Source organism: Emydura macquarii, unplaced genomic scaffold (assembly GCF_026122565.2).
Source record: "Emydura macquarii macquarii isolate MOO-44397 ecotype Brisbane River unplaced genomic scaffold, CSIRO-AGI_Emac_v2 contig_212, whole genome shotgun sequence".
Taxonomy (NCBI): domain Eukaryota; kingdom Metazoa; phylum Chordata; order Testudines; family Chelidae; genus Emydura; species Emydura macquarii.
The window spans coordinates 7681502-7708818 of record NW_027130349.1 but is presented as its reverse complement, the minus strand read 5'-3'; the positions used below and the strand labels follow the sequence as shown (position 1 = coordinate 7708818).

At 47.6% G+C, this 27317-nt stretch overlaps 1 long non-coding RNA gene across 3 annotated transcripts in view; it reads left to right on the top strand.

Moving 5' to 3' along the window:
• The window catches only part of LOC137152489 (uncharacterized), a 43683-nt gene that overhangs the window by 11238 nt on the left and 5128 nt on the right, over positions 1-27317 (top strand). Inside the window, exon 2 of one of the 3 annotated variants that reach the window (XR_010919530.1) lies at positions 7786-7877. The exons of the other annotated variants lie outside the window; for them this stretch is intronic. This is a non-coding gene — a long non-coding RNA (uncharacterized lncRNA). The remainder of the gene's footprint in view (positions 1-7785; positions 7878-27317) is intronic. 3 annotated transcript variants of the gene reach the window in all.

Genomic DNA, 27317 nt, shown 5'->3' with positions numbered 1-27317 from the left:
GACAAATTGTAGCAGATACCTCACGAGGGGTTTTCTTATTTTCATACTCACCCAGGTCTAGTTCCTTGGTGTTGGCTGCTGCCAGTCATAGGCTTAAATCTGGCAAGTTCATTCAACTCCTGCTGACAGAGAGGGGAAGAAGTTTTGAGGCCCTTGGGAGAAAGGGTTTTTCTTCCTCTTCTCTCAGTATTAGGCTGGCTAATTACAAGGCAGTGATGGCCCATTACCAATTCCATTTATGGGAAAAGATAGCTGTGTTTGTCCAGGATTTGCCAGTTGATAAAAGAAGGCTGGCAGATGCTATTTTGACTGAGGGCCAGAATGTGGTGAAACATGCTCTCAGAGCTTCATTTGAGGCTTCAAACTCTTCTTCCATAGCATTGGCATCCACAGTTACTTTAAGAAAACGTGCTTTTCTTCATTTCTCTTTAGCTGTGGATACTAGGATTAAAGTAGAGGATCTCCCTTTGAAGAGGATGGTCTTTTCAGTGAGACAGATTAACGTTAGAAAAACTGAAAGAAATTAGATCCACTGCTCAAGCACTGGATCTTTATCCCTCAGTCAGAAGGTGACCTTCTACTCCTCCTTTTTGCTATCAGAGACAGTTTTACTCTCAGTTATCTACTTATTTTTCCTCAAATCAGAAACCTCAGCAACAACATCAGCAAGCTATGTCTTCGTTCCAGAGCCAATACAAAAAGAAGTCTTTCAGATCCAGACCCAAGACAAAACAACTTTGTCCCTCCTCCTCGTCTTCATTGAACACCATACCTCAGATTTGATGTGAGGATTGAGAGTTGTAGGCTAATGAGCAAGGATCCATGCCTCCCTTTATTTGGAGACCAGCTAGCCCATTTCATCAGCATTTGGAGGCTTATTACATCAGACAAGAAAATTATAGAAATTATAGAGAAGGACTATGCCATTTACTTAAAAAATTATCCTCTTTCAATTCCCCCTACCTGTTTCTTTTAAGGGAAGCTTCTCATGACACTATTCTACTTTTGAAAGTACAGAAGTTGCTCCTGATAGGAGCTGGGAAGAAGATACTCAAACATCTGCGAGGTCAGGAGTTTTATTTAAGGTACTTCCTGGTACAGAAAAAGATGGGAGGTTCTGTCTGATTTAAGAAAATTGAACAGATATATTCAGAAGTTCTGGTTTCATATGTTAACCACAGCCTCCATAATTCTCTTGTTTACAACTGTGGATTAGCTTGCAACTCTTAGTTTAAATGATGCATTTTTCTGGTTCATGTTTCATGTCCAGCAGAGTCATCAAAATACCTTCATTTTGTAGTAGTACAATGGCATATCCATTACAAAGTCTTCCCATTTGGTCTGTCCCCAGCACCAAGAGTATTTACAACATGCCTGTGGTAGCGGCACATCTGAGAAAACAAGGTTTTTTAGTTTACCCATATTTGAACAATTATTTGGATCCAGGTCTGCTTCTGAAGGTCAAAAAAGCGAATCTCTGCCCAACTGAGACAATTCTTTTCATAGGCTCTATATTGGACTCAGTAACAGTAAAAGCTTTTCTCCCAGAGGACAGGTTTCCAAAAATAGAGCAGTCTGTTTTGGAAATGTGAACTTTTCAAATCTGGAAATTGTTCATGTTCCTTGATCTCGTGGGTTTGATGGCAGCTCAACTTACACTGTTTGCTTGTCTCAGAATTAGGCAGTGCAGTGGTAGATGTCTCAAGTCTACTGACCTAATCGAGGCAGTTTTCAAATATTTGTCACCATATCTCAAGGTGTTCAAATTTTGTTGTGGTGGTACATGGGACAGATCAAATGTTCTCAGAGGTGCCCTGTTCAATCTCTCTTCACCATTGGTCATGATAACTTCAGATGCATTGGACAATTGATAGGGAGTGCATTTGAGTCATTTTACAATTCCAGGCCACTGGGCTTTTCAGGAAGGGAATTTATATATAAATTTGTTGGAGTTAAGAGCCATTTGTTTGGCCCTCAGATCTTTCTTTCCTCATATAGAAGAGAAGGTTGTCTAGATAAATAAATAAATAAAACTGCTAAGTATTATGTCAACAAACAAGAGACTGCTCATTCTTCCAGTTATGTGCTAAAACAGTCAGATTATGGGACTGGTGCATTCTTCACAATGTCTATCTGATGGCCCTGCAATTAGCAGAGAAGAGCAATATGCTGGCAGATAGTCTCTGCAAGGACAGTACTCAGATGCACAAATGGTTCCTGAAGGATCCAGTGGTACAATATATCTTTTCCAGCTGAGGTAGAGCTGATGTAGACCTGTGTGTTACAAGGTTAAACAAAAAGCATTGTCTTGAAAAACTCTGGCTACTTCATATTTTGACCAGCTCTATTCAATAAGACATTCTGTGATGAAACAGACCAACTGTCAACCAGCACATCAGGGGTTAAAGAGAGTCCCTGGGCCCAACTAGCCCCGCCCCATTATACCTGCAGTCAATGCCAGACCTGGAGGGAGGAGGAAAGGAAAGAGGTTCAGTTCCAAGCTGACTGGTGAAGGGGCAGGAGCTAGCCGCCTCTCTAACTGAAGGGCAGGAACACTAACCTGCTCACCAAGGCAGCCACCTGACTGGAAGCACTGTTTCCCCACCAGTAAGCACTGTTTCCCCACCAGTCACAGGAGACTTGAGGAGATCTAGAAGCCTCCAGCTCCAGAGGCAACTGAGTGACAGGGACATCATGGGACTCACCCTCCCCAACTTGCAGCCACCCATCTGTAGAAGACTAGGACCATGACAAGGCACCACTCAAAATCCATGAGAAGGACCCTATGGGAAGCAGGCCTCCCAAGTGGACTAGAGGGGCCACGCCCCCAAATGAACAAACTGGTAAGAGGTAGCCCATGGCCCTGAATTTAGACTCCATGCTGGGAAGGATGCCCCTGTTCAGGGATTGACAAATACAGGGCTCTGGGCTGGGACCCAATGGAGAAGGAGGGCCCTGGTTCCCCTACATCTTCCTTGGCCTTAAAGACTGAGGTCCTGCAACCAAGCAGGGAACCAGGAGCCATGCACTCTAACCACTAGGATGTCTGGCCCTCCAGGCTGCCCATTACAGATTTGGTGGAGAATGTGGGCAGATGCCCTAGTCCCTGCATAAGGGAATTTAAGAAAAAAACACCCTCAAGCAGCCAACACCCAAACCCCATTTGCTAAATGGAGCAGCTACTAAAATGGACATCTGAACAAAACACTCTCCGTCAGCAGCAACAGCAACAACTGCTTCAGCAGATGGCCAGCAAGCAGAAGCAGTTGATCCATGAGTTAATGGCCCAGCAGCTGCAACAACAGCAACAGCTGATCCAGCAGGTGGTCACGATCCTGTGGCCCCATCTGCTCCAGCAGTGCCAGTGAACCCTACCCCAGCTGTGATTGCCACCTTGATCAGACTTACCAAGATGGGGCCCATTGATGATCCTGAGGCCTTCCTTAAGAACTTTGAGGGGATGGCCACTGTAGCCCACTGGCACTCAGATCATTGAGCCGTGTTGTTGGCCCCTTATCTAACTGGGGTAGCACAAGTCGCCTATTGCACATTGGATCCCAATGAGGCCTAAGCCTATAAGCATGTCAAGGCAGCCATCCTTGAGGCCTTGGACATCGTGGAGGAGATGTTCCTGCAATGCTTCCAAGGGGAGCAGTACCTGCCAGGGGCAAGACCCTGCCTAATTGCCCAGAAGTTACAGGCTGCATTCTGGAGATGGCTCAAACCTGAAACAAAGACAGGGGCTCAGGTAGCTGAGCCGGTCCTACTTGAGCAGTTCACCCAGATACTGCCCACTAGGGGGAAAGAGTGGGTGTTACAGCACCATTCTGAGACCATGGCTGATGCAGTTTAGCTTGTCGAAAATTACCTGGCCACGAAGACCCCTATAATGATTCCCCATCAGAGATCCAGGGGGGCTAAGAGCCCCATAGCACCAAAGGAAGGAGCAACCCCTGGAAGCCAGGATCTCCACTAGCTTAAACCTACTCCCTCCGCACTGGAACATTGGAGGGCCCAGGGATAGAGGGGCCCAGAGTCTTCTGGTCCAGAAATCCCAGGCTATCAACTCCCACTCCAGTCTGAGAAAACATGGACCTATTAGTGCTTAAAAAAGGAATAGCGCTGGAGCCTGAACTTGAGGATCTCAAGGGGATGAGACTGCTTGACTACCCAAGGGGAGGAGGGGCTGATAACCATGGCCAAGACCAAGATTGGTGTTTCACATGTGGCTGTGCTGGGCACTGGTCCAGAGATTGCCCGTATATGGAGTGCAGCTTCAGGAAGATCTGGGCCCTAGGGGTGTGAGCTTTGCAAGGAAAACTTGCGAAGTGAATCACCCCTGTATGAGTGAATGGGACAGAAATGGTGGGGCTTGTCAACCCAGGATGTGCCCAGACCTTGGTATAAACCTCAGCCATTCCTAACCCTGGGCCAACTCAGGACTCAGTCCTGCTACAATGTGTGCATGGGGACGTAAAATCGTATCTGCTCAACCAAGTGACTCTAATAGTGAGGAAGCGCACAAAGTGCCTAATAGTGGGCCTTGCACCAATGCTTGCCTACCCCATGATCACCACCAACCTGGTGATGGGGTTCTCTTGTTCCTACCCAGCTCCTAATCAAAACTCTCAGCCTGCTGGCAAGGGCCCTATGAAGTGATGCAATGAGTGGGGCAGGTGAATTTTGAAATCTGACAGCTGGACAAGCAGAAGGTATTGCAAATCTACCACATGAATCTTTTAAAACTGTGGAAAGCTCAAGCTCAAGCTCAAGCCCTAACCTGAGTTAGGCCCGCAGGTTACTGAGGCCTCGGAGGCGAGGCCAGTCAAAATTGGAAATACCCTCACTCTAGACCAGAGGACACAGGCTCATTAAGTGATTGCCGCCTTCTCCTCTGTATTTTCTATCCAACCTGGATGGACCCATTTAATAATACATAACATCCAGAAGGAACTGTGGCTTAAAGTCAGAGAAAACTCTTGACCCCTTTCCCAGAAATTGTGGGAAACCATGAAGCGAGAAATCCAATCAATGCTCAAACTAGGATGGCATTGATGGCATTCAGTGACTGGAGAAGCCCTGTAATGTTGGTCTCTAAGCCTAATGGGACCACCCGGTTTTGCATAGATTTCCAAAATTTGATGCATACCTAATGCCTCATGTGGATGAGCTAGTCAACTGGCTGGAGGAAGCAGAGTACATCACCACTCTGGATCTGACAAAGGGATATTTGTAGATGCCCTTCACTCCAGAGTACAGAGAAAACACAGCTTTTTCCACTCCCTTTAGGCTTTTTCAGTTCTGGACAATGTCCTTCAGGTTGCATGGAGCCCCAGGCACATTCAAATGGCTAATGGACCAGATCCTCCAACCCCACAGCCAGATGCGGCCACATACGTAGATGACATCGTAGTTAACAGTCGAAACTGGCAGGACCACCTAAAACATGTGACAACTGTGCTAAGATTCCTCTAGGAGGCCAGTCTGAGTACAAATCCTGCTAAATGCCACTTGGGCAAGGATGAAACAACCTACCTTGGATACACTTTAAGAAAAGCCACAGTGCCACCCTTGGTTAATAAAGTCCAAGCCCTCCAGACATGCCCCACACCTTCTTTGAGGAGACAGAAGCTACTAGAGTAAGTAAATAATATTGTGCCTCTCACCTCATGGCTGTCATAAATCAAAAACTGTCTGAGAGAAAGAAAACAAAGAGTAGAAATAAATGGTCATTTATCATAATGGCAAAAAGTTAACCGGGCTAGGCGGGTTGCCATAAAGTCTGTACTATGCATGGTGCTGTTTAATAGATTTCTTAATGATAGAAAAATGGGTGAGCAGTGAGGTAGCAAAATTTGCAAATAATGATACATTATTTAGATTAGTCAAGTCCATAGAGGTCTGTGAGGAACTTCTGAGGGCTCTAACCAAGGTGAATGAGCAACATAGTGGAAGATGAAATTACATGTTGATAAATGCAAAATAATGCATGTTGGAGGGGGAAAAAATTGAACTACTCCTTCTTACTGGGTTCTAAATTAACTGCATCAACTGCACATCACTGTGGATAGCTTGGTTAAGACCGCTCTGTTCAATATGAGAATAGTATGGAGAATATTATAATAACAATATATGAATCAGTGGTTCATCCTCACGTGGATTTCTGTGTTCAGTCATCCCATTTCAAAAAGAATATTGCAGAATTAGAGGAAGTTCATGGGTTAGCATCAACAATGATACGGAGAAGTGGAAAAATTATATATGGAGAGAGATTGAAAAGACTGGCATTGTTAACCTTAGAAAGTAGACATATAAGGATATAAACTGAGAATAAATATTGTGACTGGTATACAAAACATAAATTAGGAACTTTTGTTCTCTCTGACTCAAAACAAGAACAAGGGATGTTCAATTAAATTACATAGCAGCAAATTCAAAACTAATAACTATATATATATTTTTCACACAATGAATAATTAGACTGTGGAACTCATTATTGATTTGAAGCCAATGATTCAGCAAGATTCAAAGAGTGGTTGCACATTTTTAAATGGATTACAAGAAGATTCAGAATTATAATGTAAATACTAAAAATGAGTTTTGAAAGGAATACAAAATCTCATGCTTCAGAGCATAAGCAAATGTCTAAATATGAGCAATTAGGAGAAGATTAATCTGGGAGACAGAATATCCCACATCTACCTACGATGGGATTTCTTACTCCTTCCTCTGAAGCCTCTTGTGATGGCCACTGTCGGAAATGGAATACTTGACTAGATGAATCAGAGCTCTGATCCAGTGTGGCAATTCTATGTCCCTACAATTGTCTTGAATGAAAATCTGTAACCACTTTCAGAAAAAACTGGGTGGGGTGAAGAGCCCCCTTATACTACTAGGAAGGGTGGATCAGCTATAAGTGCCTGCAATTTAGTCACCGTGTCCAAGTGTTAGCAATCAGAAATGCTGTTTTAATGCACAGATGAAATGAAGAACAGTCTGGCAATGGTTCAGAGTGCTGCTGTGTTATGAGTACCAAATTAAAGTCCCAAGTGGGAAGTGATTGTCTTTCTTGGGGATATGTATGGACCAAACCCTTCAAGAATCAATTCATATTAGGATGAGGAAGTATAAATTACCCTTGAATGAGTGGGTGACAAGTGGATGTATCTGACAAATTTATGTTGACTGTAGGTATAGAATGCTTGAAATTCATGTAATGACAAATATCTGCACATAAAGTGCTGTTTAGCTCTTTTGAGATGTATTTGTTGCATTTTAGGTGAGCTCTGTAAGTCCATCCATATGAGAGTGTCAGCTTCCATGCTTTAACAGTGGGGAGACTCAATTCAGATGTAGAATTTCACTTCATTGTTGAGACAAATGTTTGGCTACTCTATGAAGATTCAGGGCAGAGTCTCTTCTGCTAGACCAGGAAGTTATGAGTACCATCACTGACAAGCTGGGGCTACTAAAATTCTTTGATCCTTGTCCTGTCTTTTCTTTCTCTGAAATCAAGGTCCCAGTGAAATTAGAGAGAATGCATAGAAAAGGTGCTGTCTACACTATCCCTTACAATCTGGTAGGAATCCTCCCTAAGGCAATTTGTGTTCTTTCCCGTCCTGACACAATACAGAAAACATTTGGTATGTTCTTTTATAAAGATCTTTTTTCAGATGGCTTATTTCTGAAGGGTGAAATTCACTAACATCTCCTTCATAAATACTTGTGATAGTCCTAAAGCGTATGACTGAGATAATCTGCTAACACATTCCTTTTTCCTGCAAGGTGAACAAGAAATGGGAAAACAGCATGATGGAAGCACTCTTCCAAAAAGATCTTCCTAACAGAGTGCATGGGACTTAACACTCTCTTGTAATGTAAGTTAGGAATTGCAGCTACATGGTCTTTGTGAACTTGAACCACTCAGTGTTGCATCTTTGGCAGAAAAGACAGTAGTGTGACATATTGCCTTTAACTTCAGAACACTGATATGTATTCTTGATTCCCTGACATGTTCAATGTTCATAGTGCTTAGCTCTGGCAAATGTGATCTCAACTGTTGCAGAGGCATTTGTGCGTATCGTGACGTTGGATACCAAAGGAGGGAGGAATGGAATGCTGTACATTATGACTGAGGCATTGTCCACCACAGAAATGAGTCCAATATTTCTGGATGCTTGGTCAACTTTTTAAATAATATTGCTATTTGCTTTGTAATGTGCATCCATTTAAATTCAGTGAGATTCTCATTTGTATCCTCATATAAGGTATACCTGAGTGCTTGAGGTAATGAGAACATAAGAATGGCTACGTGGGTCAGACCAGTGGTACATCTAAACCAGCATCCTGTCCTCCAACAGTAGCCAATGCCAGATGCTTCAAAGGGAATGAACAGAGCAAGGCAATCATCCAGTCCCCATCCTCTGTCATCCAGTCCTAGAATCTGACACTCAGAGGTTTAGAGACACCCAGAGCATGGGGTTGCATCTCTGACTATCTTGGATAATAGCCATTGATGGACCTATCCTCTGTGAATTTATCTAATTCTGTCTTTTAATGCAGTTATAATTTTGGCCTTTACAACATCCACTGGCAATGGGTTCCACAGATTGACTGTGCATTGTGTGAAGTAAAAAAGACCTCTTGAGGGCACCTGAAGCCCCAATAGTTGTAAAAATGTTCTCATTTGGAGTTATTGTATTCTTGATGACAGCAGATGAGGATTGCATTCTTGGTTGGTACTGAGCTACTACTATAATAAACATGATTAATAATTAATAATCTGCAATGGTTTCAAACCTCTTCTTTAGGCCAGGAGGGCCTTTAGTAGGAAACATCTAATACTGCTGCTAAAAAGACTAGATGGTGAGTCTTCAGTCTAACAAGTTTTGTTTAAAGTATAATAGATTGCAAGAGAAATGCTATGTTGTTAGTTGTGATGTAGTTCTTCTGGGAGGCTGACCATATTTCCAGTAAAGTTGGTTCTGCACCTGAATCTGTCTTTCTAACTAGTATAATTTCTTAGTTGGACATATGTAACCTATATTTTGTATCAAGGCAAATAGAACATTATCAGTTTCTATGTCCCACTAAGGGGGAATTTTTAGTTCATCTGCAGCTCCAGTTTCTCTGATTTTTAGAGATAAGATTAAGCCTGGAGATGTTTAAAGAACATCTCGAAGAACATCAGTTACTGGTAAGTAACCTTGTTTTCTTCTTCGAGTGCTTGCTCATGTCCATTCCACTATAGGTGACTAACAAGCAGTACCTTGGAGGTGGGCTGGAGTTAGTGGTGAGCTGCCTGCAGCCCAGCTTTGCTGAGGCCCGTGTCTTCCCATGCCCATTGGACAGAGGCGTGGTGGGACGTGACAATATGTACGGCCAGCCTGGCAGCTGCTCTGCAGATGCCCTGCCCTGGCATTTCCACTAGGGAGGCTATAGATGGAGCTTGAACTCTGTTGAGTGAGCTGTGGTGGCACCTGGAAGCGGCACCTTCACCTGCTTGTAGCTGAACGCGATGCAGGAAGTTATTCACAAGGAAAATGCGCCGGGCAGAGACCGGTGAACCTTCCATCCGGTCGGCTGCTGCGACGAAGAGCTGCATCGCTCTCCGGAATGGCCTCATACACCTGATGTAGAAGCCAGGGCCCATCTCACGTTTTTAACGAGTGCTGCCTTCTCTTCTCCTCCGAATCGTGTGGTTCGGGGAAAACATAGGGAAAATATATGTTGGTTACAATGAAACTGGGAAACCACCTTGGGCTGGAAGGCCCGGTGCAGTCTCAACTGAACCTTATTTTATAGACTACAGTATGAGGGGGGAGTTCCGATGTCAAAGCCCTGATACTGGAGACCTTTCTTGCTGAGGTAAACCCCGCAGGGAGGCTACCTTCCTGGAAGGCTGAAGTAGAGGGCATGACGCCATGGGTTCCCGGGGGGGAAAGGGGGGTGGCGCATGGGCCGGGAAAGGACCAGGTCGAGATCCCAGGGAGGCCCGGGTCGCGAATCTACGGATAGAGCCTCCCACCCCCTTCAGGAACCGAACCAACATCAGATGGAAGAACCGCAATCCCCCCTCCAGCGACTGATGGAAGGCTGATTTGGCTGCTAGGTGGGCCTTCAGGGAGGCCACAGTCAGTCCCTGGAGCTTTAACAGTGGCAAGTATTTTCCGGATCGCCTGCACTGGGGAGAGGCTGGGCAGAATACCCTGGGACTCCTCCCGACAGGCAACAGCCACTTCCACTTAACCCAGTACATGATCTGCGTGGAGGGCTTCCTGCTACCCAGCAGAACTCACTGGACTTGTTCTGAGCGGCTCGCTCATTGCCTCTCAGCCACCAATCCATCACTCCCTTGGGAGTCAAGGGTCCAGGTCTGGGCACCGCAGGTGACCGTGATCCTGGGGGCTGGGATCACACTGACTCAGAGGCTCCCAAGGCGGCGATCGAGAAATCCAGCAGTATGCTGAACCCTTGCTGGCGTGGCCGGGCAGGAACAATCGAGATGGCATCTGTTTAGCCCCTCCTTGTCTTTAGTAGGACTGTATGCAGGAGAGGAAAGGCAGGAAGTGAATATGAAACTCTCTGATCGCTACAGACGGACGGCGTTGGTGATTGCCCCCTCCCCTTGACCATGGAGAGACCAGCACTGTGGACAATTCATGCTACAGTTCGATACGGACAGATTCCCCTTAGGGAAATCACCCTTCCAGACAGTCGTAGATGTCCTTTGTGGGCACGGTGACCCATCATGGTGAGGAAGAGCGACCCCTTGATGCAGTCTGCTTCATCGTTCATTCCCCAGGAGGTGATCGCTGCCAGGTCCTAAGGACTGATAGCTTCCCTTCATAAGGCTGATGAATGGTCTCCCCCCACCTGTTGATGTAATACATGATCACTGCACTGTCTGTCAGCACCTGTACCGCCCTGCCCTCGATAACACGGAGGAACAATCTGCAAGCCCTGCAAGCGTTTCATGGATCTTTACATTGGTATGCTGATGCCTCTCCTCCCTTGGCCAGATGCCTTGTGAGTCGAGGTCAGTGCTGATATGGCACTTTACCCTCTGCTCGAGGCGGCTGATATCAGGGTAACTGAAGGAGCCTGTTCCATGAATGGAACGCCCTTTCACACATCCTGAGGAGTCATTCACCAGTCTAGGGAGGCTAGGGCTTGCTGCTGTTGGGTTTTTTCTTGTTTTTTTTGTGGGGAGGAGGAGGGAGGAGAGGGGACCGTAGCCTGCCGATGCAGAAGCTACCTGCTCGGACTGTATCCTGGGACCGAGACTGAAGCGGCCTAAGCATCAGGCTAGCTAGCCTCACCACATAGGTCACAGGGCAGCCTGCACCTATCAGCTGTTGGCAATGTTTGGCTGTTGTCATAGGGCATTTGTGCAGGTGGGCCATCCTGAGGGACACTGTCTCACAGCACGGCTGGGGCAAGAAGGTCTGGTCCGGGAAGCAACCAGTCACACTGATGCATTCTGTAGGTTGCACCTGAGTTAACGTGAACTTTTGTGTGTTTACCAGCAGGACCCACCAGCCGCAAGTGGTGCCTGACCGGCTCACACTGCACTGGACTTGGGACCTGGACTTGCCTGGGTAAATCTTGCACCCTCAAGTGTGCAGCTATCCCTGCCAGACCTTCAGTAAACACTCTCGAGGCTGAGTAACAGGCCACCAGGTAAAGCCATAAAGCATTAGAGGGAGCCAACCCCTATGAAGTGAAGGAAGCTTTGAAGATATGCGTCCCTAACATCCAGGGCAGCATACCAGGCTCCTGTTTCCAGTACTGGATCTGGGGAGACCATGCGAGACTTGAGTCCCTTGTTTGGTATTTGTGAGACGACGTAGGTCTGCCACTGTCCTTAAATCCCCCCCCCCTACCTTTTTTTAGGGGATGTAGAAGTACCTTGAGTAGGACTTCTTCCGCCATGCCCTGTGGGACCTTTCCCGCTGCTCCGGGCTGAGGCAGCCTCAACCTCTTGGATGTGGAATTGCCACTGAGAGGGAGGAAAGGGAAGGTGTCAAGGGGGCGGGGGAGGGGGGAGATGACGGGGAGCCATAGCTCCCGAACTATATCAAGGACCCAATGGTCCAAAGGCATTCTGGCTCACACGAACCTGAAGGGAGGGTATAGGCTAGGGCACTGCCCTTGCATGCACCATCAGAACGGGCCTTTTCCGTTTGCCCTGTTGCCGAGAGGACCCTTACTGAGAGCCTAAGGACCCATTCAGGGCAGATGGTGTCTCCTAGACCCACTGACTCTGTCCCATTGCCCGTAGGTCGCGAGACGGCCGTGGCTGACACCTCTGCTGCTGCTGTCCCTGGGGTGTCCCTGACACCTAAAGGTCTGTGGCGTGTAGCGGCCCAGGAAACAGAGCGTGGTCTTGGAGTTCTTGAGACCATGCAGCTTCGCTTCTATCCGAACCAAAGAGAAGGCTGACTCGTCCAAGGAAGGGCCCTGGATGGGCTGCTGGACCTTTTGGGACAGCCTGGGTTTGCAGCCATTAACCTCTGGGCATGCTAATGGCAGGGGGTATGGCTCTGCCCACCGAATCAGCAACAACTGAGGATGCCTGGAGTGCTGCTCTAGCTCCTGTGGTACCCTCTTCTGCAATGGTAAACAGGCTCAGCGCCTGCTGCTGGGCAGAGCCTCAGCAAGGCAGCTCACTGAGTCACCCGAGGGCTCACTTTCTACTTGCTGGTAGTACTATTGAATAACATTTTTCTCCAAACAAGTCTGGCTTGCAATTGTCTTTGTTCTCTGGAGTAGAGCCTGGCTGCCCTGCCTATTCTTGTGGTTGGCAGCAACCACCACCAGGAACCTGGGGCGGGGTGGTGAACAGTATTCAAATCCATTGGCTGGGGTATAATACTCTTCTCGGCTCATTTAGGCATTGGGCTATGGAGGAGGGAGTTTGCCATGAGATCCTCACTATGTTGAGCATCCCTTTACAGACCAGGAGGGCTACCACACTGTGGAGCCCACTGGTAGCACATTAGAGATTGCCTGTTGCCCTTTTTGCTCTTTCGCCTCCACCCCAAGGTGGAGGCCACCTCTTGAGCAGTTCCCAGTGTGCCATAGAATCAACCGGGGCTCGGGAGCATGCTTTATCTGGCAGGGAGGAGAGGGAGGAGGGGAAGGGCTCTGCAGGCTGCAGCACCTCTTCCTGCCGACAGGTGGTCCCCACAGGAGTCCCTACCCGTGGGGCCGAGTCATCATCCAAGGGCTAATGGTGGCCCTTTTTCTGTACCTGAGGCACTGACTGCATCCTCGAGGGGTTCACAGACTGTGGTCCCCCCGCCCCAGGAAAGCCCTTAGGCCTCCATACAGCCATTGGGGTGACCATTGCCTCTGAGGCCATCTGCCTGAAGCTCTGGCACCTTTCGTTGGTAGTGGCTCCCCCAGGTACTACAGCCCCAAAGGGACACTGAGGCACCATCAAAAGACCCTGGTGGGGCTACCCCAAGGGCCCTCACTGTGCAGTACTGTTGCTCCAGAAAGCGTCCCCTCGACGTCAACGACCTCGACTACCAGGTTCGTTGTGGGTTCCGCAGCCAGAGCTGGCGTAGGGACAGCGCTCTGTTGAGCTGGGCTGACCCAAGTGTCATCCCGGTACCAAGGACTTTGCACTCTGCATGCATCTCAGTGCTGAGTCAAACTCCGATGACCAGGCTCTGCCTGGCCTCAGTGCAGGGCAAACTCCTCCGTGCCAAGTTGGTCTCCGGCCACTGAGTTTGGCGCAGCCTCAGTGCAGGGGTGAATCCTCTGTGCCAAGGCTGTCTCCCGCATCCGGGATTGCCTCAGTGCGGGGGCGAACTCCTCCGTGCCGAGTCTGTCTCCGGCATCCAGGTTTGCCTCAGTGCAGGGGGCGAACTCCTCAGTGCCCAATCTGTTTCCAGCAACTGAGTTCGGCACCGCCCAGTGCAAGTCTCTGGTGACTGGGATCAGCGGCATCCTTGACTGTGATCTGGGATGTGATCTGGGATGACTTCTAGGAGAGCGTTCCTGCTCTACCCTAGGAAACCAGTCTGCAGGAGATCTTCCTCCCCATACCGGGAATCTCCTGAGCCATTCAGGGCGTCCCAATGCGGGCTTCCCCTGTAACGCCAGCCCCTTATCTCTCGTGGAGGTATGGGCGGCAGTGGCATATGCAAGACCAACAAGGCTCTTGCCGCCCGACGGCCACTGCAGTCAACAGTGCCGGTAGGTGCCGAGAGACTCCCTCATTCCCCCGAGTCAGGGGAGGCTCCCTGGCTGGAGATGCTGGCTCAGGCAGCAGGTCTCCGTAATCCGACCTCGGTACGGAACGGTGCTCCACCCCACCTGCTTCGACGGTGTGGGCGAGTATCCACGCTCTGAATGCTGATTCCGTCCATTCGTGGTGTTGAGTCATGTCGGTGCCGATGGTGCCCTCTGCACCAATGGCATGCTGGATACCGCAATGGAGCGGGTTGACTCGGAGCCGGCTCGGGGGCTTCATGAGCCAGGCTTTCAGGTGGATTTTCTGGAGGTCTGAAAGCCTTATCGATCTGTTCTCCTTACAACGGGCTCCCCACCACACACTTCAGGCAGTGGGGGTCACTTAATGGGAAAGCCTTCCCGCCTGAGGCGCTCGGCTTAAAGCCATGACACCGGAGCATACCTGCTCCCAGTAAAGCCTCAGCTAGACTATCTCAAAGTCTCTAACTACCACTACAACAGTTATTAATCTAACTAACTAATTAACGCAAAAAAAATAATTTGCTTAAAGTTCAAAACATGGGGAATTAAGCGCTTGCAATGCAAGCACAGGCAATTCCAGTAACTGTCAAGGGCGGAAAGAAAGAACTGAGGGGGCGTAAGGCCGGCAGTGCCTCATATACCACGGCATGTGCCCGGGACTCAAGGGGGTGCCGGAGCTGGCCCTACAGGATCTAAGGGGAAAAAAGTTCTGGTAGCTGTGCACGGAGGCGTGCACTCACCTATAGTGGAATGGACATGAGCAATCACTCAAAGAAGAAACTTAGTTTGGAGAAAGTTTAGTGGTGTAAGTGCATATTATCTTTCAGGATTTGAATAATAACTCAAAAAACTACCATCACGTTGGACATGCAGAATTAAGGTTGCATTTCTCAAACAAGGCTCACACTCACTTATCAGCCATAATTTTAACTCTACCTCAATAAAGTCAACAGAGGACAAATCTTAGTTGTAGATATGGTTAGCAGAATTCCACCTCACAAAACGGTCATTAGCAAGTACAAGTAGAATTGTTAGTTTTCATATACAATTATGGCGTGTGTTATTATGCAGCAGTTTCCATACTCGAATCTGAGATTACTCCTAAGAAAGAAGTTACTGATGTGTGCATGATTTAAAGAACCAGAATTTACAATTTTTTACGAGAGTATCAAGGAAAATGAAATTCCAATTTGGATTTTTACATACTACTTACCTAAAATTCTCACTGTAGCTTCAAATTAAATTATTCATCACTTCCTCTTAAAAACAAACAAAACTCTGGTAGTGTGTTCCTGGCAAAGAATTGCTGCCACATTTCAACGTGGAGGTGGCTGCATTCAATTGTAGGTGAAGTGATCTTACTTTTGGAATCCTTCAGAAGGAGAACTGCTATATAAATAATTTTTTAACATGTATAAAATCAAAAAGGAAGATGAAATAATTTCAGAGAGGATTTCTCATGATCACTTCAGAGCAACCAGCAAGATACTGGCTGACCACATAGCAGAAATGAGGTATATTATAAAGAACCAGAAATCACATTCTTATCAATCAAAAGAGCCTAGGCATCACTGAATAATATATCCCAAAGCCTAGAGCAATTAATTGGCATAAAATCTTCTGTGACTAAAAAGAAGGTGGTAAAGAAACTCAAAATTTCATAAGTTTATCAAATAAAATAGCCTCATTAAATGAAATCAGTTTATTGCCCTATCACAAGGTTGTGCCCAATGTCGCTATTACTCATTTGGTTTTTCAAAACATTTTTAAAGACCATTAAGATTTTCACCAACAATTGGAAAGCAATCTACCTGTCAACATCCAATACCCAGGAAGAGAAAATCACCCCTTCCTGACCTGCAGCATTGCTGATTCTCTTTGGCTGGTACATAAGCAGAGAAATGGTGGTGGTCTTTTCAGCAGACATGGTACCCCAGTGACACTGCACACACAGCTGTAGAGCAGCATCTTATTAAAAGATGAGAGCCCTTTTTTGTTGCTTTTTCTTGTATTATATTTTTTCCTGCTTTAGCTTGGCAATATTATGTCCCATATTAAAAGTGTTCAATCATAGTATTGTTCTGTCTATTCAGCTGGGTGAAGACAAGGTGTTTATTTTAGCTTTTTTAATACAAATTCTGGATGGCCTCTGCGTATAGCTGTTGGATGGTTTAGATAATCATGAGCTGGTTGAATGCATGATCCTGAATAGCTATTGACATTGTGTTCTACTTTGAATTGATGAAGTAGGACGAGTTAGTGGTTTAACTGGCATTTTAGACTATCTAGACCAGTTTCCCAAATTGTGGCATATGGGCCGTGGGGTGGTCCATGGAGAGTAGGTTGATGACATAGATGAAATCTTGATTCAAATGAAGTCAATGGGAGTGACATCATTAATCAAGGGGCCAGGATTTCAATCCAGAGTGTTGGCTCTTTTGGCTTCCAGCTGCTAAACTGCATTAAAATACAGATAAATGTTCACTTCTCCAATTTTACTTTTCTAAGTAATTGCTGTAGTTGACCAAGAGATGTTACATGATTGTGAATGGGAAAAAAGTTGGACCACAAAACTTTCATTATTAAATGTTTGGGAAATACTCATCTACCTAGAACCATTATATTCCAGGAGTTTGGATTTGGCCCTTCATCCCTCCAAGTGAGATAAAGGGAGAATCATGAAATTTACTTGATATGAGTCCTTCAGATAGGGTCTTAAAACATTGTCCTAATTGCTGTCTGGATGTCGGATATCCCTATGTTGCTTTTAAAAAGAAGCTTCTGCTTCTTCACCTGCCCTTATCACCCTCTACTACTTTTTTTTGGGTTTACAACCACCTTTTTTAAAAATGTTTTTAATTTGTGATACATTATGTATATGGAAAGTAAAAATCTATTTTATGTCAGTTCTTAAAAAAAGAGGTGAAAGTTCATCTGCAGAAAGCAAGCATATACAAAATAATGGCTGTACATGAATACTTGGTGTAATTTTAAGTTTTGGCCCATAAAAGGGGACAGTCCACTTGAAACTTTCTCACTCATAAAAAGTGGACCACATTTCAATCCAGTCCCTAAGACTCCCTGCTGATTTTTGGCCACACAAACAGGGGGAAATGACAGATAATACAGCGGAAAGAATGAAATTATGAAGTGTTGTCAAACACACAAAATACATTAGGGAAAAAAAGTCTAATTTTTCAGTTCAGTAATCTGAGGTGTTACCTGTAAACTACACTAGGTCAAAAAGTTTCAGACTGAAGTGTGATTTAAGTTAGGTGGACCTCTAGTGCTTCAATGATAACAAGAGGTCAGGAAACTTAAAGGGAGAGATTTTCGAAAGCATCTAAGAGATGTAGGCACAGTAATCCCATTTAAGGTCAATGGGATGTTTGCACCTACATCCCATAGGTGCTTTTAAAAATCCATTTTACAGTTTAAAGAAGGTTAGTTTATACTTTCCTGGATTATCACTATTCTTTTTTTCTGTCTTAAACAGCTTAAGGAATCTATCCATTTTTTAAAAATAGTTTCACATGCAAAATTGTATTTACTAGAGACCAATACAGCTCCAAAACATCAGTCAGGGAATTCATTTAGTTTTTGTTGGAAGAGGCACCGCTTACCTACCAGAAAGTTTCTCCAGCCACACTCCAGTGTTATGCACCTTCTTTATGTGGTTTATTCCCCCCTTCTCATAGTAGAGTCATTTAGGAAAAAACAGGGTTACTTACCAGTAACTGTTGTTCTTCGAGATGTGTTGCTCATATCCATTCCAATATAGATGAGTGCGTGCCCCATGCACTGGTTCCCGGAACTTTTTTCCCCTCAGCAAGCCCTGTAGGGCTGGCTTAGGCGCCCCCTGGAGTGCTGCGCTCATGCCGCAGTATATGAGGCGCCGCCAGCCCTGCAGGCCCTCAGTCCCTTCTTTCTGCCGACTCTGACAGTGGGGACGGAGGGTGGGTGTGGAATGGATATGAGCAACACATCTCAAAGAACAACAGTTACTGGTAAGTAACCCTGTTTTCTACTTCGAGTGATTGCTCATATCCATTCCAATATAAGTGATTAAATAGCCATACCTTGGAGATGGGTAGGAGTCATCGGCGAGCTACTCTCATCAGCACGGCCCTGCTGAAGCCCGCGTCCTCTCTCGCCTGCTGCACGATGGCGTAGTGGGACATGAAGGTGTGGACCGTCGACCAGGTAGCTGCTCTGCAGATATCCTGCAGGGGCAGTCATTCCAGGAAGGCCGCCGACGAGGCCTGGGCTCTGGTTGAGGGTGCCGAAACAGCTCCTGGAAGTGGCACCTTTGCCTGCTCATAGCTGATGTAATGGCCGATGTAATGGCCACCAGGAAGATTACCTTCCACGAGAGGATGAGCAGCGGGCATGTAGCCATGGGCTCGAAGGGGGGTCCCGTCAGAGTGGCGAGGACCAGGTTCAAGTCCCAGGGAGGCACCGGATCACGGACCTGCAGGTATAGTCTCTCCACCCCTTTAAGGAACCTGACTGACATGGGGTGTAAGAATAATGACCTCGGCTGGTGGAAGGCCAAGATGGCTGCCAGGTGCACCTTCAGGGAGGCCAGTGCCAGACCCTGAAGCTTCAGATGGAGCAGGTACTCCAAAATTGCCTGTATGGGCAAGCAGCTCGCTGGGATACCCCAGGACTCCGCCCAACAGGTAAACCACTTCCACTTGGTCCGGTACACCACCTGAGTGGAAGGTTTTCTGCTGCCCAGCAGAACCTGTTGGACCTGCACCAAGGAGGCACTCTCTTCCTCCGTCAGCCACAGAGTCTCCATGCTGTCAGGTGGAGGGAGTCCAGGTCCAGATGCAACAGGCGACCCTGGTCCTGGGAGAGCAGGTCATATCGCCTTGGGAGCGGCAGCGGCGGGCGATGGACAGGTCCAGCAACATGCTGAACCAGCGCTGTCTCGGCCAGGTTGAGGCGATCAGTATGATGTCCACTTTGTCCCTCTTGATCTTCAAGAGGACTTTGGGCAGCAATGGAATGGGGGGAAACGTGTACATCAGGGTCCCCATCCAGTCCATGAGGAATGCGTCGGAGATGGAGCCCAGCTTGCGACCCCGGAGCGAGCAGAATCTCGGGCACTTCCTGTTTCAGGACGACGCGAACAGGTCCAGTTGGGGAACACCCCACTTGTGGAAAATAAAGTCATCACCTCATGGTGCGGTGACCAGTCGTGTCGGGGTAGAAACGACCTGTTGAGGCGGTCTGCCTCGTCGTTCCTGATGCCCAGGAGATGAGAGGCAGAGATGTGGAAGTCGTGCCTCACCGCAAAGTCCCAAAGTCAAATGGCCTCCTGGCAAAGGGCTGAGGAGCGTGCTCCCCCTTGTCTGTTCATATAAAACATGGCCGCTGTGTTGTCCGTGAGGACCTGCACCATCCTGCCCCTTAGAAATCTGAGGAACACCTTGCAGGCTAGGCGGACTGCCCTGAGCTCCCGAACATTGATGTGAAGACCCCTCTCATCTGCCGACCAGAGCCCTGGGTGATCAGGTCGCTGCTGATGTGGGTCCCCGACCCCACATCCGAGTCGTCTGTGATGAGGGTGACCGATGGGGCCATTTTTCTGAAAGGGACTCCCCTCAGTACCTCCCTGGGAGTCCTCCACCAGTTCAGGGAGGTCAGGACCTGTGTGGGAACCGTAACCACCCTGTTCAAGGAGTGACTGACTGGTGAATACACTGAGGCTAACCACGCCTGGAGAGGCCTGAGCTTGAGGTGAGCCAGCCTCACCACATACATACAGGCCGCCATGTGTCCCAACAGCTGCAGGCAGTGCCTGCTTGTCGTCGTGGGGGAGCTGTGGAGATGGTCGATTATGGCGGCCATCACCTCAAAGCGAGGCTGTGGGAAGGAGGTGGCCAGGGTGGCCACGATAAAGTCTATGCGCTGCACCGGGGTGAGAGTGGACTTCTGCTCGTTGATGAACAGCCCCAGTCTGGTGCATGTAGCACAGGTGAGTTCCAGGCTGTTCCTCACGTGGGCCCTGGACCTGCCCTGGATCAGCCAGTCATCCAGGTAGGGAAAGATCTGAACCCCTCTGCAGTGCAGGTGGGCCGCCACCACTGCCATATGCTTCATGAAAACCCTGGGGGCAGAGGAAAGGCCAAAGGGTAGGGCCAAGAACTGGTAGTGGCAGCCAGCTACCACAAACCGGAGGAAACGTCTGTGTCCGGGAAGGATGGAAATGTGGACATATGCATCCTTTAAGTCGAGGGCAGCGTTCCAGTCCCCTGGATCCAGAGCGGGAATGATGGAGGCTAGGGAAACCATACAGAACCTGAGGTGTCTGATGAATTTGTTCAGACGGCGGAGATCTAATATGGGCCTCAGGCCCCCCTTTGCCTTGGGGATAAGAATACCTTGAGTAGAACCCCTTCCCCCTTTCTGTGGGGGAACTGCTTCCACAATCCCAAGGAGAAGGGAATTCACCTCCTGCAACAGGAGTTGCTCGTGAGAGGGGTCCCTGAAGGGGGGATGGGGTGGGGGGAGAGTCTGGGGGGAAGGCTCTGAGCTGAAGGGCCTAGCCCTTGAGGACTACATCGAGGACCCAATGGTCTGAAGTGATCTTTCGCCACTCGGTGTAGTAAGGCCTGAGTCTGTGGAAAAATGGCAGGGCCGGATCCAGGGGAACGGCACAGGTGCCACCCTCGGGCGCACCATCAAAATTGTCTTTTATTGTTTGGCCCCTTAGCTGGGCCCTGTTGGGGGCCCGCTGATGACCCTATCAGTCGCGGTGGTTCGAGCCCCTGTATCTATTCCAGCCTCTTCTGGGTTGAGCGGGCCTGGGCGGCAGCCTAGGAACCAGCGGGGTCTGGCATTGGGCTTAGGGCCAAGACTGATGCCTTGAGGCCTGTGGAGTGTATAGTCCCAGGGATTTGAGGGTGGCCCTCGAGTCCTTCAGGGCATGCAATTTTTCATTGGTTTTGTCCAAAAATAAACCTGCCCTATCAAAGGGCAGGTCTTGGATCGATTGCTAGACTTCTTGTGTCAACCCTGAGGACTGCAGCCACGAACACTGCCACATTGCAATAGCCGAAGCCATGGCCCTGCTAGCGGTGTCCGCTGCATCACTGGCAGTTTGTAGGGCAGCCCCTGCAACAGCAGCACCTTCGTCTAGGACCGTCATGAAGTCCGCTGCTTGGTTCTGCAGCAGCCTTTCTGCGAACCTCCACATGGAGGTCCAGAGGTTTAAATTGTACCAGTCGAGGAGTGCCTGGTGGTTGACAATCCTCAGCTGCAGGGCCCCCATGGAATAGACCTTTTGTCCGAATAGGTCCAGCTTTTTATTGTCTTTGTTTTTGGGGGTATTGCCCTGGGCACCCTGCCTATCCCGTTGGTTGGCTGCATCAACCATGAGGGTCCCAGGAGCAGGGTGGGTGTAGAGAAACTCAAACCCCTCCGAGGGAACATAGTATTTTCTCTCGGTGCCCTTGGATGTGGGGGCAGCCGAGGAAAGGGTTTGTCAGAGAGCCTTGGCCAGCTTCAAGGCTCTCTCATGGACTGGCAGAGTGACTCTGGACGGCCCTGCTGACCCAGCCACCCCAAAGAGGGGGTCCTCCTCCTCCTCCTCCTCCTCAGAGAGTTCTTTGAGCTCTAAATTAAGATTACTGGTCAGGGGAAGAGGAGGAGGATTGTGGGAGGGGCCCCAAGGAGGGACCCTCCTCAGGGTCCGATTCCTCCTCCGAGGAATGGCCCTTCTCTGGCTGGGTTGGAGAGGGGGTGACGGTTGGGCCACTGAAGAGTGCACCGAGACCATGCCCTGACCCATTTGTGTCCCCCATTGCCCCCAGTACGGCCACTGCCATGGCCCCTGTGGCCACGTCGGTGCCGGCAGTGGTGCCGACTGCGAAGCTTCCTGGCGGTGGGTGCGAGACCCCGAGCCGCTGGAGCGGTGTTGGCGATGTTTATGGCTCCTGCCTGCCCTCGTTAATGATCTACCCCGGGAGGACGTCGATGAGGAGGAGGATCGCCGGTGCCGATGCTTGCGGTGCCAGCCAGAGGGCAAGCAGCTGGAGGAGCTGTAAAATGGCCTCCGCCTCGGCACTGAGGTCTTGCGTCAGCGCTTCCCCCTTGGGGACTGGGAGTGGTGCCAGCCATGTCGCCTCGGTGCCGGTTCCAACTCTGATGATTGTGACTGGTGGCGCGGTGCCAATGTCGCCGCTGGTGACGAGTCCTTTGGCGCCGGGATCCGTGCCGGACTATGGTCCCGGGATCGGGACCGGTGCTGTGCTTGTCTCATTTCCTCTGGCACTGGAATCTGCACCGGACTGCATGCCGGGGATCAAGACCAGTGCTGTGTCAGTGGACTCGGTCCTGGGGTGCGGGATCTGGAGCTGTGCATCTCGCACGAGGCGGAACTGTATCGACGTCACCTCGAGTGTGAACCTCTGGACTGCCCTCGGTGCCGCGGTGCCGAGGAGTTCGACGACGGAGCTAGGAGGGGAGCCCACATGCTCTGCCCTCCGTGACCGTCTGGGGGAGATTTAGACTCCTGTCTCGACCACCCACTGGGGCCACCCAGCGCGGGTTTACGCCAACACACTGGTCCCTGCACCCTCGGCCGAGGGGGGGACGGAGGCGTGGGCATGCACATGAGGGCGCGTGCCGCAGCAAACACCTCCGGCGTCAACAGCTCTTGCAGGGGCGCTCCCCCACCCCCAGGAGTCGGGTGAGGCTTCCTGCAAGGAGATGCAGGTTGCAGAGTAAACTCAATGGCACGTGGCTGGTGCATCTCCTGACTCCCCCCAGGCTGGACCGGCGGTACGGGGGAGTCCTGGCTCGTGGTGTCCTGACGCTTCCTTCTCTTCGGCACCGGAGCCTGGCGATGCGTCGACACCGGTGCCAGTGGAGCACTCCGCACCGAGGAGACACTCGGTGCTGCAGGGGAACGCGCCGGTTCGGAGTCCAGTTGAAGCGTGGACTCCATCAGGATGGCCTTCAAGCGCGCGTCCCTCTCCTTCTGCGTACGCGACTTGAAGGCCTTGCAGATTTTACATCTGTCCTTTCTATGCTGCTCTCCAAGGCAGCGGAGGCAGCGGTCATGAGGGTCACTCACGGGGAATGCCTTGCCGCAAGCAACGCAGGATTTGAAGCCGGTTGAGCCAGGCATGGCCCAACCTTAAGCCCCTGAGGGATGACTATCTAATCTAAGTAAACACTTAACACTAACAACTATGCTAACTTAACAACTATACTTAACTACTTATGCTAACAACAACGATATACAGCAATGGGGAGGCTACTTGCTAGAGCACGAGGCAGACGTTCCAGCAACTGTCACAGGCGGAAAGAAGGAAGTGAGGGCCCGCAGGGCTGGCGGCGCCTCATATACAGCGGCATGAGCGCGGCACTCCAGGGGGCGCTTAAGCTGGCCCTACAGGGCTTGCTAAGGGGAAAAAAATTCCAGAAACCAGTGCACGGGGCACGCACTCACCTATATTGGAATGGATATGAGCAATCACTCGAAGTAGAACTAGATATTTAACATTTTATTCAATGTAAAATACCCCCAAACATAAGGAACTAGTAAGCAATCACATTCTGTACAGTAGATATACCCATGACAAACTAGACCAGTGATCTGAAGCCAAACAAAAGCCAAAGAAACAATTACAAATTACTACATACAGAGATTGCCACTAGCAGATATATTTAATTGTTTCCAAATAAGACAAGTAGCTAAGTAGCAAAACAGTTTCAACTAAGTTCCAATTAAGACAAGTAGCTAAGTACCTAAGTAGCAAAACAGTTTCAGAGTAGTAATCATGTTGTTGTCTTTGGTGCAGCAGTTTAAGAACAACATTCCATTTCAAGTAGAAAGCCTGTTTCTCCCCTGGAATAACAGAAAAATTATCTATTAGATTACAAACACGTGTCGGGGAAGAAGCCTTATTCCAGGAGGAAGATTTTCAGAAATGACTAATGATTATGAAAGCTTCAATTTTTGAGTGCCCAAAATCAGACACCTTAAAGAAGCCTGGTTTCCAGAAAGGGCTGAGTAGCACTCATATGCCAAAAAAACAGAGTCTGGGAGTTTGAAGAAACTAGAAGGAATAGCCAAGCGACAACCTGTTTTACTAACTTCAGTTGGTATAATTTATTACTTTGTGGCATGGGTTTACATAGCATTTTACAGATATTGGGCCAGATCTTCTACTGGTGTAGGTCAGTGCAGCTCCATTAACTTAAAATATTTATATATAAAATAAACATGTTGGTGATGTAGCCCCAAAATCATAGCTGATCAAATAATCTGTTGCAGATATTAATTTCAAATATGGACTTTTTCCATTATCAAAGTAGGTTTAATCTTTGAGGCTATGTATTCACTGACGGCGGCAAATTTGCCATTGTCAGAGCGACTTATCTGGATCGACTGAGTGGTTAGTGAAGACCCAGCTCAGTCGATCCAGAAATCGATGTATTAAGATCACCTTCTCAAGTGGCGTAGCGCTGCATTGACAGGGTGCAGTGCAGTGAAGATGGCGCGCAGAACAGAAGCACAGAAGTCAATGTGAGTTACACAAGTTTTTTGCGTAGTTTGTGTAACTCCAGTTGACTGCTGCTGAATCTCCGAGGTCAGTGTAGACAAGCCCTGAACTGCAAATTTACAGAATACTTGAGCAAGACATTCTGACCTTGATTTACCAATCCCTCACCCTTATCCATGAGTAGTCCCACTGAAATGAGATTTACTCATGTAATCTTACTCAGATTATATTCGCTCATATAGTCAGTGGACTACTCCCAAGACTGAGTGCAAGTTGTGTCCTAAATCAGACAAACACATAATGATAAATTGGTTAGGGAAGCAGGGGAGGAGAGACATGTAAACCATGAAAGAGAACATTGCCCTGGGAGAGCTTTTTTGAAAGCAGGTCATATGAAGAGCTTTATTCTGTATAAAGTATTCTGTATAAATTAGAGTAGGTGTATATGGCTATACCATATAAGTGGTAGAAAAATGAACCAAAGAAAATTAATTCTGCAAAGAGGAAAGTTTGTCTGGCACACAAGGGGAAGAGGACAGCTTAAAAAGGGCAAGTCAGGGAAAGGGGAACAGAGAGGCTTGAGTAATAGGGGAAACGGAAGTATTATCCACTTGCAAACTTTTGTAACCATCTGTATGGTCAGGATAAATTATTGGAGTGTAAAGTGGGAGAATGGATAATTAGGAATCTAATATTTAATACTACTATCCCTCTGACACGGTTTGAAGCAGAATACTCATTTGTGAGCCAGATCTCATACATACCCCATTAATTCCAGGCTATTTTCTATAATATGAAAGCACAATATAAACTATATGTAAGGTATTAAAGAGACATAAGTTCACAGCTGTGTATAATCTTTGTTGAAAGAGGACTTGAGCTCAGGTTTTGTTTTATTATGTGGGTGGGATCAGTGTTTCAAACACTTTACGTAGCTGTACCCAGATCTACACATTGGACTTTGTTTTGTTATTTGCCTTCTAGAGACTTGATGAAAGCAGAAGCAGCAGCTCTAAAACACAATGGGCTAATTAGCTTTTATTGTAGATACTTATTCATTAGCGTCAGTGATATTTTATTATTTAGCACTATGCTCAGTTGATACATCAAAAATCCAAATATTGATTGTAGTATTTTCTATTCGGTAGGAGATACTGTGATACATTTAATTACTAAGGGCAGTAAATGTTGATTTTGAAAAAAAGTCAATGTCCACTGTACAATGCAGGAAACAAAAAAGAAAAACAAGACTGGATTCAAAAGACCCATGTTCTCCTGTTTATTAGGCTTGAGTCTCTTTTCTAGACACTAAGTTTAACCCCTGCAGGAAGATGGGATGAAGAGGTGCTAAAGGGTGAAAGTAAGCTATCATAATAGGCTTTGCTTAACAACCCAATAGCTTTATTTAAAAATAATATTTTAGTATATCCAACATTAGCTGCATCAGAACAACTGATAGGTCATGTTGCCAGAGATGATATATACCATGCCTTGCCTACTATCTGTCTCTGGCACAGACATCTGGATAGCAAGATACAGTTTTTTTCTGGGAACACGGAGCACTTAAAGGAACACAACTTGACTTTTTAAAAGACTAAACTCCCTTTTTCCTATGTTATTTAACAAGGCCCTGTATTGTTCTATTCCCCCCCCCCCCCCCCCCAAAAAAAAAAAAAAAACCCTTTAAAAATTAAAGGTTTTCCTGTTTATGTTGAGAAGGGTCTTTGGGCAGGTGTGATGGTTCTTGGGGTATCCATGATTGGAGTCAAATATGAGGAAGTCTTCTTGCCTGTGATAGCTGGGTGTTAGCTCCCTAGTACCACCAGCCTGCCTGCCACTTGAGGACTCTCCTCCAGGCTATGCCAGCCCTGTCTTTACCTTGCACGCTAACAAGTGTCTGAGTCCACTTGAATCATTCCCCTCTGACATCCAGCCCCTTATAGAAGCTACTAGATTCTCAGCTCCCAAGTGTATCCAAATTTACCAATTTTATCTTGAATCACTGCTCCTATATAACACAGAGCACCTATAATAAAACAAATGTTTTCTTTAAGCAAGAATGGAAAGTTAATGAAAAAGAGTGATGGAAACAAATAGTTACAATATAAAACGTAATACTAGTTTGCATTTTATTATTTTACTTAAGTTACCTTTCCTATTTAATAAAGGAGATCCCCCAAAAATGTTCACTCTGTTGGGGAGCTGGCTGGTTTCCCAGGAATGATGATCCAATTTTTTTTAATGAAACACCTCCACTCAACAAGATGTCTCCTCAGTGGATGGATGCAGAGTGTATCAGTCTTTTGTCTTTATTCACAGAAAAGGCGATCCCCAGTCTGTTATAATGTTCCCTTTTTACCTGCAGATGGTTTTGATTGTTCAGAGATGGGGCAAGGTTAGACAACTGAGCCTAGCATTACATCACCAGCTAATTGGGGCATGGTGACAACTCCCTCCTGCTTGAATGGGCCATCATTGAGACATGATTCTCTAGTGACTAACTTTCACTCCAAGACCATCAGGCATAACTTTCAATAGAATTACATTATTCCTTAAAAATTACCTGTA